This window comes from Ursus arctos, unplaced genomic scaffold, assembly GCF_023065955.2.
Source record: "Ursus arctos isolate Adak ecotype North America unplaced genomic scaffold, UrsArc2.0 scaffold_5, whole genome shotgun sequence".
Lineage (NCBI taxonomy): Eukaryota > Metazoa > Chordata > Mammalia > Carnivora > Ursidae > Ursus > Ursus arctos.
This window is the reverse complement of record NW_026623067.1, coordinates 25,267,361-25,282,323: the sequence shown is the minus strand read 5'-3', so window position 1 is coordinate 25,282,323 and position 14,963 is coordinate 25,267,361. Positions and strand designations below refer to the sequence as shown.

Sequence of the window (14,963 nt, the reverse complement as noted above, 5' to 3'; positions counted from 1 at the left end):
ACTCTCAGTTCTAGTCCACTGATCTATATGTCTGTCCTTAGGCCAATTCCTCTCTGTCTTTTTTAGTTATATTTTTTTAAGTCTTCATCTTTTACAGTTTTACACTGAAGTGTATTAGAGATAAAATGATATAATATGTAGAGCTTACTTCAAAGTAATCCAAGAGATGAGAGTGATGGAAATGGGTAGATATGCAAGTTAAATAACACTGGTCATATATTGGTGGTTGTTGAGCCTGGGTGATATATGCACAGATGTTCTTTATACATCCTGATTTTTGTATGTTTTATAGTTTTGATAACAAAAAATGAGCAAAGTACCACCACTTCTACCACCACCATATCATAGCTCTGGGAGAACTAAGGGAGAAACTTGGGTTTATCTTTCCCATGTGAAAATCCTTTCCCAGCATGTCTCAGAAAATGTATATATATTCCTACTCCTGAATCCTGAGAAAAAAAGAATCAAGAAAACAGATCCTTCTGTAGTTCATAAGCATGATGACATGCGCCTCCCTCAAAACTTGTTACTTGGCATATTACCTATCTGACATGAGAAAAAATAAAAAATAAAGGGGAAACAGAGGAAAAGCATTATAATTTTCCTGTAAGATTTAGAGCTTAACAATCAACATACAAACATTACTGATAGAAGAAATGGCCAATGTCAAGTTGAAAGCGAGAGGAGGAAATGTGGACACAGAAGTAAAAGGTTAAAGTTCACATTTCCGGAACCAAGACAGGAACACATTGGAGAGAAGTAATACTTATATAACCCATCTTAGTTGCAGTTGTTGCCGTGTTGTAAGTGTTTTCCTGACCCTGACAGATTTTTTTGCAAACAGTTAATTTTTTGCTAAGATTTTTTTTGCCGATTTTTTAAGGATTATTTACATTAGTGTATTTTGTACAAATCCTATAGGCGATGTTCTAAGAAATAAGTTTTACAACCAAAGTACATCCTCAAGTTAGTAATTTTGACATCGCATTCTGTATATTGCTGTCAACCTTGCTAGGGTATTTGAATGTTACATTATTTGAATGATACCCAGTAATGTTCCCTGGTATTTCCCAGAGATTGGATGTGTACTGTGGTTCTTTGTAAATATCTGAAAAGAAGAAATGCAAATAGAAGATGTTATTGTGGAGTATTCCAACAGGAATTCAGAAACAGATCTAAAATCTCTATTAAAAAAACAATATTGATTTCAATTACAAAATTCAATTCAGGGTAAGCAAAGTATTTTTATCATGAAAAAGGAAATGAGATTTATAGAACAACTTATATACTAATATTAAAGAAGCTTGTGGACAAATTTGTAACAATTTGATCAACATTGTTGAAAAATGAAATTTTTCTGGACTGAAAAAAGAGCAAGATCATAATAAAAGAGCAATTTCATGTAGTAGGGCAATTAATGCTTTGTGGGTTTTAAAATTTCATTTTAAGGAAGATCATTTCTAATTATTAAATATGTGTGGCATTATCTTTCAGTGAATTAAATGATTTGTCATTCATTTTATATGAATGTTATTTTCTTTAATGTTTTCTATCATAAAATTTTCACATATCAGATGGGAAATCACTTTTACATGTTATTGAAAGATACAATCATGTAAAGCCATACTTTTATTATTGTATCTTTTTTTTAGATAAAATCTCTATAAAAATGACCTACAGTTTATCGTCACTCATTATCCCAGAAAAAATATTATAAAAATAGAGGAGAACTTATGATTTCAGGACTCCCTGAGAATTTCCAAGAATTCTGGCTTCTCATTCTAGAATCTTGAAGATTGTTGTCTGTCAGGAATTTGGAAATACTACTATTTGGAAATAATTCTGTTTTGAAGGTGATGGGCTATTGTATGAAGACTAGAAGCATGGAGTTATTGGCATATTATACTCCAGAGGGATAGTGGCCTAAAGCTAGGAAGGTTTTAGAAATGACAAGTGATCACTCAGAATGAGTTAATGAAACCATTCCTCAGAGAGATCCAGAAACTCAATGGGGAAGAACACTTGGTAAAAGACCAGACTTTTTGTATTTCCAGGAATGGGAGTTCAAAAGACTATTTATGGCCATTATGGGGAAGGATGAACGTTAAAGGTAGAAGATTTGGAAAGAATTTAAGTTCTAAAAGTAAGAAGTTAGTGAACCTTAGATGTTCAGCCTACAAGAGAGGGGTAACTCAATTACTTTAGTATATGGTATCTTGTCTGTTTGTGTCTTAAACAGCTCTTGACCACCGTGGAAGTGGAAGTGGTTTCAAATGGAAATAAGAAATCACAATTTAAGTATCAGGGTGATACACTGCTAGTTAATTGTAGAATCTCCAGGTGTAGGCATAGTTAAGAAAAAGTTGAAAATTGCTTATTCAGAGTAGTAAAATCCATCTGTCTGAAGTAAGGAGGTTGAGCTCTTTATGTCCTCCAAAATTATTATTCTGTATATCTTTATAATAGTCACAATTAGAGGTTAAGGTTTTTTATTACTTTAGGCTATAGGCCTTAATGAGCTTAAGATCTTTTTCCTTGTTACGATCAAATAAATAAATCCATACATTTAAATATAAACCGTCTTGAAATTTAATTATTAAACTTAGTTAAGAGTTTATTTCTCTTCTCTTAGGACCTTAGTGGTCAAAGGTTGGGGAGGGGTGGTATGTGTGTGGCCAGGGCAGCAATGTAGGATGTAGGGAAGAGGTGATGTTATGTATTTATGTCACCAGCCCACTATGAGATAAATTCTTGCTGAAAAACATGAAGTGATACTTTGGAAACATGGAAGATTTAATGTATCTTCCAGGAGAATAGTTCTTTCCTTATAGTCAAGATGATGAGGCTCACTGACCATTTTGTAGATACAGCTGACATTTTGCAAATTGAAAACAAGCATGGACAAGCTACTTTATTTTCAAATGGTTTTCAGAGTCAAAAGAGAATACCGTACCCACAAATATGCTTACTTGAAATAGAATGTTTCCATTCATTTTTCACGTGAAAAGTTTTGACAGTTGAAATGAAGTGAATTGACTTTGGCAATTTTTCTGTTTGGCTTTTAATACTTGCTGCTCTTTTACAGAGAAACTTAAAGTTCAATTAAGTATATTATACTATGTCGAAATTGTATAACATTTAACTAAAAACCTAAAAGCAATAATGCTTTTCAAGAATGGAAAAGAGGTATAATAGTCCATTAGAAGTGGATTATTTGTATCATTAAGGAGAATGATTATGTGCTTTTGAATGAGAAAACACACTGAAGAAACAGAATTTGATGGTGAATGAACATTTGGTTAATAGTTATGCAGCATGCATTCAAGAAGAAATAAAGATATGTGTATGTGACTAATAGGTGAAAGAATTTGAAACACAAGTTGCATGTAGCATTAAAACACAGTTATTTCTGGAAAACCCATAAGAAGATTTTGCATCAGTTCATATCATTGTCTTAATACTTATTTTTCAAATATACCAGTTTTGAAATATAATACACCGTTTCCCTTGCTATTAAAAAGTTAAATTGCTGCCACTGAAGGATTTATAGTGGTTAATCCAGATGCTCCACAATTCTTCAGTCAAAACACAAGTATCTCAGTCACAAGCCATATGTACTCCTTCTGTATTATAAACTGTGATTTCATCTCCATCCTCAACCAACCATGAGACTTGAAACATAACCTGCCAATTATATGGCAATGTCCAGAACTGTATGGGATTAGAGATGGCTGGCTGAGTTAGGTGTGGGTGTACGGAACACATTTACAGACACTTACACAGGATGATACTTGCTTTCTTTTTTTCCCGTAATTGTTGAATTAAGCAACAGCCAAAATATTCAGAAACTAGTCTTAAATAAGGAATAATGGGAAGTCCTAGAGGAAGAACTCCATACAGAAGAAAACATCTCTTAAAAATGAGACTATAGGTCTTTTTTTTTTTTTTTGGACAAATTCATATTGCTGAAGCTGAAACTTTTGGAATTTACTAGGAGCAGGGAAAGTATTTTCCTTTTGATATTCTCAAAAAGAAAAAAAACTAAATCAGCTTATTATCTTGATCTTTTGTGTGTGTCTGTCATATTGTCTTAAAAGCCTCAGAGGAGGGAATCACAGACACACCCGTGCCCGCATACACAATAAAATGAGATAAGCTGAGGCAGCACTGATATGCATTATCAAATTTAAAAATGTGATGTTTATTCATACTCTGCATTTTTGTGTTACCAAGAGGCTGTATTTTCCAGATTACTTAAATTTTTACTTAGCAGTTTCCAAATTTTGTCATATGTTCTACTGTTTCACATCATCTCAACTCTAAGCTTCTAGAAATTCTCCTTCAGCCTCTAATTTGAGGCTTTGAATCCGCTATGATTTGGGAAATCATATAACATACCTTGCTCTAATTGTGTCCAGAATAGGTCTGGAGTGGGGGTCTGGAGGGCTCTACTGTAACTCTCTGATAGTTCTTCATATGGCCCTGATCACTTCAACTCTGATTTCAGTTTTCTCTTCTGTAAAACATGAATTTGGTTGGATTCCACGGTCTCTAAGCTCTTTGATAGTTCTGGGACTTGTTTTGTTTCTCGAAGACAATTTTGTTGTTGTTTTCTGATTCCTAGTTCTCTTCTTAGTTTGACAAATAAGTGACCTCCTTTTGAAGTGTTATCATATTTTATTCTCTCAGTTATTTAGTGGCTAGACCTTTCCTAAGAATCCTAGTAGAAAATGAAACTTAAAAAATAGATTGTATAAGCCCTCCTTCTGTGCCATTTTAAAACATTCCGTAGGTGTTGATGTAAATATTTACAATAATATACTTGTATTGCCCCAGCAAGTCACATTAAATCATCAATAAATATTTGATGCTTGGGTGAGGGAATGAACAAGTAACAAAGTAGGTCAGGTAGTATCATGTATCAATCAGAGAATACGATTTACATTTTAACATCTTTTTCGTCATTCGTCATTCTTCTATCATTCTTTGTTTAGTTTACAAACAAAAGCCTACATTGTCACTTCCTTCTAAATTTAAATGTAGAGTTTTCCAGTCCATATGGACAGAGAATAATTCTTTTGATAGAAGTTATTCTGTGTTAATTTATTTGTTAATGGGCTTTTCCTGAGTATTCCATAGCTAATACTGTAAATGAGAGATAACCATTGTTTTGCATACATGTTAACATATATACATGTTATATAGATATGAATATGAATGAGGAAATGACTAACAATGATTAGCAGTTTATTAAAAGGATTATTTTTTATTAAGTAGCTGTGTGCAGTGAACCTAATTTCTTTCTTTTTACAACTTCCCCTTCTATTACAGACTGTTAAGCTCAGAGCCTAGATCAGCTAAGCAGCAGACTCAGTAACAGTAAATGAAGTGCTGTGAGCTTACATCAGACTAATTAGTCTAAGGGATAAAAAAAAAAAAAAAAAAAGATGGGGGAAGGGTTTCGGAGGACTTTTCAGGTTGCTTTGTGAAAGGCAGTTTGCTTAATTAAGCCAACCACTAATTGTTAAATATTTTTCAGGCATTAACAGAGCTACTCTGAGTGTAATTAAATTTTGATTTTAGTGGTATTTGCAGGGATTAAAGTCACAATCTGCTGAGGCACTGGGGTTAGTTAATATTCACTTCACTGCCACAGCTGTCCTCCATTATAATACAAAGGACAGGAAAAGAGACAGCAGAATGGGGGTGAAGTAATGAGAAAGCTATTCATTCATCTGAACCAGCTCGTCACTCCACAGCCTTGTACAAATGGGTCTGAGCTGGATGACACACAACCAGGCATTAAATCCGATTTAATTTGATACAATAAAGGGATGTCTAAGCCCTGTGCATTTTTTATTTTTATACATGAGACTGTGGAATGGATTTTTTAAAAAGATAATCATATGATTATCATACGTTTCCATCCAAGTGGTATTTCTGGACTTATTAACTCTACAGGGGTCCACCAGGATTGTAAACCAATTCCTGCTAAGCCATTATTTGTCCCAACTGAGCGTGAATGAACCCTATGGAAGGTAGTGGTGACTTTAAATCCCTAGTAAAATTTAAACTGGCAGGATTAATGTTTTGAGTTCTTTTTTTGGACTGAGACTGCAACCCCACCCCCACAGAAAAAGAGCCCTAAGCGTTTATATGCACTTGAAATGGATGAAACTTAGCAACCTGTGATTGACAAGGAACGTTCTTACCACTGACTCATAATATTTCTGAGGTTTTATGTGTTGTTTTGTTCTTTTAATTTAATAGCTTTAAGCAGTGTCTTCTAGTTATTACTTACTCTGAAAAAAGAAGGTAGACATAGAGAGAAATCATCCTGTCCTCCCTTCCAACACTACCCCCCCCCCCCCGCCAAATAGGAGTCTAACCTAGACTCTACTGTTGTTTTGTGTTCAGTGAATACATTGGCTATTGATGGTAGAATTTTCAAGATGATCCACAGTTCAGTCCCTGCACCCATGCGGAGGCGGTCAGTGGTATTAGGCTCCCAGGATATGCAAAGTACCAGCCTTGGAACTAGCTTTTCGATACAAGCTCAAGCTAGAGGTATTAATGTGAGGCATTTGTCACTTACATCTGGTATTGATGAAAATCATGAAAAAAAAATCACCATAACCTGGAGTACCTCTAGTGTTTACCTTGATGCTTCACATTACAATAATACATGGGGGGAGCGGGAAGAGGAGGGGAGAAAGAAAAGGAAGGGAAGTGAAGGCAGGGAAAGATCAAATTTAGTATAATTCCATCTCAAGGGAATTTGACTACAGCATTTCCATTTATAATGGGAGAACTTCAAAGACCAAACGGTTTATATTAATCATGATATCTCTTTTGCAATCTAGTTGAATTACTCTATAGTGAACCCTGCCATTTGAGTTTATTCTATAACAAAAGATACTGTCTAGCTGTTTCTGCAGGCAAAGAGAAGTAGAGAGATGATGAATGGATTATATAGAGCAATCACCTTGAATTTCAATTTATATTTACATAATTTAATTCTAGTGTTAAGATGACCCTGGCCCAAAGGACTAGGTTACTTTTTTAAAGAGGCTTTGATTTTTCACTTCACATGAGGTCCCAGTCAGCAACTGGGAAACCATTCCTATTAGATAAGCCAAAGCTTCCTATTTAAAAGAACACAATGCAGTACCGTGGGAAGAACTTTAACAGAGGGCAGCAAGCATTAACCGTGCAGTTCAAATATACTATGTAAATGGCTCATGATGTCCCAGTTTCTCAGGTCTCTGAGTGACTAGAGGTAACAGGGAACATTCTTGTCCTACACTAGTTATGCCTCATTGCTACTTTCTGCATTGTGACCCTTTCTCCTACCCTCTGGCTTGGACCACTCTCCTGTGTAATAGCTAATGTGGTCATTTGTGTTTGCTGCCCTTCCCTCGTTTCTTAGAGAGCTACAGTGTTCCCTTTCAAAACTTATCATCTTAGCAGAGAAAAATAGCACTTTTTTTCCCCTCCTATATTGTGGTTATTTTACTAAATGAGTGAATAAAACAAACAAAAAACCCACTCCCAGACAGGCCATTTTTTCTCTTCAGCCTTTCTTTTGTGACTGGTCACATGTACTCATCAGCATACACAACCCCAGAAGAAACTGTAATTATCTACCTTATTTTGGTTGCAGTCTGTGAAGCTTTCCTCTCTACTTTGCCTAGTGGGGAAGGAATATATCTTCTTTGCTTTGGGTAATCAATATATTACCCAAATAAGGATCTAAACATGAGAAACACCATCTCCGGTGATTTCCATGAATAATACTCATAATGTTTACTATCACTGTCTCTTTGGATGTAAAGATAAAGCCTGAAATCCACCCTCATTATGGCACATTGCTTTTAGTCTCAAGAGACAGAAGCCTAGTTGTGTTTTGCTGGTTATGCCACAGTTTTCTATTGGTTCCTGGCAAAGAACAACTGTGGACAGTTTTAGAATGGTTATTCAGGAAGGGGGCATTTCATTACTGTGTAAACATCAGAGCTAGCTAGCTACCCACACGGTATAGATAGTGGCCATGCATGCTTCAGTTAAACTGAGCTACCCATTCACAGATGGGATTGAAATGATTCTGGTCTACACTGTCCAGATTCATGAAAGAAAATTTCCATTTTGCCTATGGAAACACAAGACTGTCCAAACTATAATTCGAGCTACCATCAAGCTATTACACTTAGCAAGTAGGGTTTGCTTGACATTTCTAGATCTATTCCAACCAAATTGATGTGTCAGCAGTTTATATCCGTGAGCAAGGCACCCATCAGCCAAGACACACTTGTCAGTTCTTTTCAGGCAAAATTGGTTTGGCAACTAAAACCTCCAAGAAATTTTTCCCCCACATTAAAAAACATGGCAACCATAGAGCTTTGTTCTGTGTCCCACAACCAACCCCAAATTCTAAAATAAAGTAGCATGGCAGGTATTGTTTTTATTATCATAGTAATTTGTTGGGAAAATAAAATTTATTTTAGGGTAAAACTTGCTGTATAACAAACTCAAATAATTCAAATGATTGATTCTTTTTTTAATGTCTTACTCTTTTCTGGAGCTTACCTTTTAAAAGCCTCTGTTTCTCTTCATCATCATCAATCATTCTTAATAGTCTTAAGAAGACCTCTGGTAATGTTTGGAGTACTATTCTATTTCTTTTCAAATTAGTTGGTTCATATGCGAAATAGAAACTTGTTAGTATCTTTTATAAATTTATATTTGTTTGATTCTTAAAGTTCTGTAACACCATCAACTTGAAGGTAGAAGTATCATTATTCTGTTGGCATGTCTGATTTGTTAGATGATCCAAAAATGCTTTTGAAGCATTTTGCAAAGTTTCAGTTACAGGTTTTTATAACAGATATGAAAGGTACTAAAATTCAGACCAAAATCATGCAAGAAATTCTTAACCCAGTCTGAAGCTAAAGCTGAATCGATTTTTTAAAAGCTGGTGGTTCATTCTTACAGGATTTTTCTCTGTATATTCTGACAGGAAAAAACAAAACAAAACAAAGACTCTTTCATTGTGATAATGACACATGATGTGTATTACTTCCTGTTTTGCATCCAGAGTGGGGGTGGGGAGAGGGCCGAAGTCATGTGATGACTTGTGTCAGCCATGAGGTTATACTACTCTGTTGTTTGTGTGATGTACATATTCAAACTGTGCAAAGCCTTTGCCTTCCTAACTCAGAATTCTGTGCCTACAAGACCCCAGCCATTAAGTGATTGTAAACAGCACAGTTTGGATCTTGCGGCCACCCTAGAAGATCAAGTTGGAAAAATTTAGACTGTGAGAAAAGCAAATGCTTGTTTAAACACATGTATGATACAATTAAGGGAGGGCTCTAGGGAAATCATCCAAAGCACATAAGAATCAAATAGATTCACTTTAATAAGTATAAAAACTCTATTCAGATAGAAGCTATTCGTGACTTTGTAAGAGATCCTACTTGAAAAAAATGGGAAGGGGTCGAGATTGTAATTCATTCTAGAACTATATAGCATAAGTAAATGAACAATAAAAATGATAAATTGGGCAATAAAAAAGATTACAGAAATAATGCTTTCACATATTGGGCATTCATTAAATTGACTTCTCAATGTAATTACTTTAACATTTCTATTTCTGATTCGGTACAGATTTTTGGATCATTAAATTAGATAGTAAATATTATACATTTTTCAGGAAGGTAATTTATGGTCTAACAAATTCTCCAGCAGAGAGTAAGACTGTCTGATGACCAGACCAGCATTTTCTGTAGTGAAGTGTTAGAACTTAAAATCATTCTTTAAAAGCAGTGTAACAGATATGTATTGTGCACCTGCTGCATGTGGCATTTTGTAGTAGACTAGCACATAAGTGACACACAGCAATTAGTTCATACACCTCTGTATTCACATAGGGTTTTGTGAATACTCTCTACTTTCTACATTATATGTTATATACTCTGTATGTTATACATCACAAAATAATTACTTTGGGTACGAGTTTTTATTCCCACACAAATTGCATTAATGGTACTGTCATTGCCTGCAAGGAACTCACAAGTTAGGAAGAAAAGCACATACACAACTAAACAAGTATCATCAAAGCACTACAAGAAAACAGATAAAGTTTCAATTCTGTCTCGTAGAGGTAAAAAGAAAGGCTTTAAGAAATGCCATTTGATTTAGGTCTTCGGAATCGAAGAATTCACTAGGCAGTGAGACAAGGAAAGAACGTTCTGGGCAGGAGAACAGAATAAGACACAGATACATGAAAGTGCATGATCTATGCAATCCATTATGGAGCCTTGCCAGTCCAAGAGCAGTTTGACCACCTGGGAGCTGGCTAGAAATGCAGAATCATAAGCTCCACCCTTGAATTTCTGAATCAGAATCTATACTTTAACAGTATCCCCACCTTATTTGTATGTCCACGGAAGAGTGAAATAATACCTACCACAGTTTAGAACTCTTGCATTGTTGGACTGTTGGGAAAAGGTAGACAGAAACTACTGGAAAAAGGTAGACTAGATGGGGACACAACTAGACCGTAATTCATCCTAGAAGCATGGTGGACCACCCGAGGTTTTCTGCAGAGCAGAATAACATTACAAAACCAAAGTTTCAGGATGCTAATGCTTGTGGAAAATGATGAAGAAGGAAACTAGCTAGGACATTTTTTAAATTTTCGGTAAATATCATGATGAATCCCTGGTTTGAGATAATGGTAGTCAGAACTGAAAGAATAAGACATAGTCCAGAAAAACATTTCAGAAGGGGTTGCCAGGATTTTATCACAGCTATAAGAATCCATATTCAGAGATGAGAGATGGAGAAAAGGGATTGCTTCAGGAAGGGACTAGTTTTAAAATGACCTCTGTAATATATTGTGCGTATAAGTTACAACTTAGAAAGGACTTTATTCATATAAAGTTTGTATGATAGATAGACAGACAGTTGTTAGAGCTATAAAGGTAAAGAGACTTCAAAACTAGGATGCCAGGGGCGCCTGGGTGGCTCAGTCGTTAAGCCAGTCGTTAAGTGGCTCAGGGCGTGATCCCGGTGTTCTGGGATCAAGCCCCACATCAGGCTCCCCCACTGGGAGCCTGCTTCTTCCTCTCCCACTCCCCCTGCTAGTGTTCCCTCTCTCGCCAGCCATCTCTATCTCTGTCAAATGAATAAATAAAATCTTAAAAAAAAAAAAAAAAAAAAAACTAGGATGCCAGATCGCTCAGTCATTTACACCATTTACTTACTCATTCATTTATTCCGCAATGTTTGTTAAGTGTCTGACATCCGTATATGCCAATTACTTATGAGCACTGAGGAAATGGAGTCTCTGCCCACAAGGGACTCATGTTCCAGAAGAGACACAAAACTAAACAGGCAGATGAATGAGTGTGTAATATAATGTCTGGTGGAGATTAGTGTTCATGTTATTTAAAAAAGTACGACTGGGTCAACAGAGTCAGAGGTCAGAAAAGGACTCCCTGTGAGCCAGGTGCTTATGACAATAGGGAAAAAAAAACTGAAGTATTTAGAACTGTCTTGGGGAATTCAACTACCTATAAGAAGACATTTATTTTCTTTCATTGTTTTGCAGAAGAAATTGGTTCGTTATCATTTTAATGATAACCAAGATAATACCTTAACTTTGTATGATTTTTCACAGTTTTACATTTTCATATATTATCACATTGATCTATATAATCCTTCTGAAGGGGAGAAGAAACAGGTTTTACAGATAAAAAGTCCAAGTTTCAAACAGATGGAGTGACTTGGTCATGATTACAAATCTAAACATTATGACATCTCCCTGATCTTTTACTTAGCTATTAAAGAGTGAATTACGCAATGAAGTGTTCTAAGTGTTCTAAGCGTTCTAAGCACAAAGCTTCAGGCTTTGTAAAAACATAAACCTCGCTGTGGTAGATTAGACAACTGCAAATTCTTCCCTACTGCTCCCATTGAGGAGTGATATCTAGTTCTCTTGCACTTGAATCTGGATAGGTGAAATGTTTAATTGCTAATAGCTTATAGAGAAAGTGATAAGTGATGCTCCATGACTTTCAAAGCTAAACCTACAGAAGCCTAGAAGTTTCTGTCTTTGCTGATTACATGACTCACTGTGAGAGAAAACCAGCCACCAAGTAAAAAGTCAAAGTATCCAGAGACCACTATGCTCGCAAGGAAGACCAAATGAGCCATGTGGAGAAACTACACGGAGAGAGATACCCAACCACTTCCAGCTGTGCCAGCCATGCCAGCCCCAACACAAGATACCTGAGTGAAGAAGCCTTCAGAGGACTCCGGATAGAGCTGCCATTAGACAACAACCACATGAGAAAACCCCAGGGAGAACTGCCCAGTGGAATCCAGCCAATCCAGACTGTAAGAGATATTCACCAATTACTATTTTGAAGCCCTCAAGTTTTATGGAAGTTTCTTACATAGAAAAAAACAACTGGAACACTCATTCTTTTCAAGAGACATGTGATGGAATACAAAATATTATAAATAACTGGATACCCCCTGAACTAATGACTTTGAAAGCAATTTGTTCTTCCATAGGTCCCTCATTCTACAACATTGACACAGACTTCTACATAATCAAAAGACAAATTCTTTTTTAAGTAATGACTTTATTTTTAATTTATAATGTATTTTAAATGTAGTACTCTGGGGGAGGGCCCGGTGGCTCAGTCAATTAAGTGTCTGCCTTCGGCTCAGGTCATGATCCCAGGGTCCTGGGATTGAGCCCCGCATCGGGCTCCCTGTTCAGCAGGGAGTCTGCTTCTCCCTCTGCCCCTCACCCCACTCGTGTTCTCTCTCTCTTCCTCTCTCTGTCTCTCTCTCTCTCAAATAAATAAGTACAATCTTAAAAAAAAAAAAGGTCTTTAAAAAATAAATGTAATACTCTAAATGAACAATGCAGCATCAAAGAGAAAGGGAGGCTATAAGAGATTTACAGTTTGCAGAGATTCAGAGAAACTTAGTGATAAAGCTTGGAAACCTTAGGTGTCTAGATTCATTTTTTATCCTTTTTCGGAGATTATTTTAAAAATCAGTATTTCAGCAGATGATGAAATCACCATGGTATTATTTGACTCCTAGATTACACTTCATATTGTCAGATGAATCCAAGTATTATATAAATTGGACCTAACACTTCAGAAAACAGTACTATTTGTTTTTCTGATATGTTGTATTAAACTATATTGGTTGGCAATTTAAAAGCAAATATGCTCACAGGAAAACTAATCTATGGCAATAGGAATCAGAGGAGCAGTTACCTGTAGGGTGGGGAGGGTATGGACTGGAAAGAGGCAATGAGAGAACTTCTTGGGAGGATGGAAATTACCTAGGACTTGATTGAAGAGGAGGTTACATGGGTGTATATACTCATTAAAACTCATAGCACTATATTCTCACGTTCTGAGCATTTCATTGGATGTAAGTTACTCCTTAGTTAATAAAAATAAGAACAAAAAGAGGGGAAAGAGATTTTGTTCCTTCACATAAGAAAATGACTTATCAGTGGTTTTGCCAATAGTAGTGAATGGTTTGGGTTTAAGTACACTCTTTCTCTGTGTTTCAATTACAAAATGGATGGGTGAGGTCAAGGGTGTTTTCTTAAAACAAAGTAAAGCTAACAAAGCCACTCGGAGGCTAGATATATGTGACCACAAAACATTAGTGTTAGAGAGGGTCTGATAAGTCATTTAATCCAACTTTGTTTCATTTTATAGATAGTCCTGGCCTTACTAACGTATCCAGTAAACAGCTGTGCTCTCTTAAAACTTGATGGAAAATGAGTATGTTGAGCCGTTGGTTGAGGAGAAGCAGCCCATTGAGCCTATGAACCAATTGGACCACAAATGAAAATAGGTTAAATCTGATATTCAGAAAGAGAGTAACCCAGACAGTGTCAGCTTCTTTGTTTAAAACACGAATTAGGTTTAAACAGTCATTCTTCACAGTCTTCTGATGATGGACTATAGCATTTTGTTGTTTCCTCTGCAAGTGGATGTGCGAATTAGAGAGTTGTCATGGATAGCTTGTCATGGGTAAAGAGAGTTAAAGGAGCATAGTAGGAAGAGAATGGCCTCTGGACAAAGCGCCTGGGTTCTGAATCTCAGCTCTGCTCCTTGCCAGCTGTGTGACTAAATGGGAAGTTGCATAGCCTCTCTGTGCCCTAGTTTCCTTATATGACAAATGGCATAATATTACCTACCACACAGAGTAGTTATGAGGATTAAGTGGATTAATATTTCTAGAACACTAAGACATTTCCTGGTGCATTGCAAGCCAGTAAGTGTTTATTTAATAAATAAAAACAAAACAACTTTTATAATGCATCAGCATTGACTTCTAGGTTAGTTTCTTCAGATGACTATGAATTTCAAGAGACCCTCTTTCCTTTTTTTTTTTTTTTTCGTTTACAGTGGTCTAGTCGATTCAATTTGGTATCAACTTTCTTGTTGTTATTTTAACAAATCAACTTTATCAGGTCTATCTTTAGCATAAATTTTCCCTTTGTGAAAACTCAATACTGTTTCCTTTACATTATTTGGCCAGTTGGTGTGATACTTATTAAATGAAAGAGTAACAATAAGAACTAAACCTTGTGTGGTATAAACACAGTAAGTGCTTGGTAGGCACAATTCAGCAAGTGGGGGCAAGTAAACAGACCCACCTGAGAATAGTGCAGAAGCCAGCTGCTTGCAGAATACAGTAGGCATTCATCACTAGGTTTTACAGAGAGAATGAGAATTTACCCTAATCCAGAGGTTAAAGAGTTGCTACTATACTGTGAAACTGTCGTCTTAAGATACTTGGAGGCTTTGTGCTGTTTCAGACTTGAACTTGAGAGATCTGTGTTTTTAGTTTATAAATCAAATACTTCTATCATTCATTGAATCTCTCTTTTTCAGGAAGCATCATTAATACTA

General features: G+C 35.9%; 1 pseudogene; it reads left to right on the top strand.

The window, feature by feature from the left end:
• The first annotated feature begins 476 nt into the window (after window positions 1-476).
• On the top strand, window positions 477-552 carry LOC113261974 (small nucleolar RNA U13; annotated as a pseudogene).
• The last annotated feature ends 14,411 nt before the right edge of the window (window positions 553-14,963 follow it).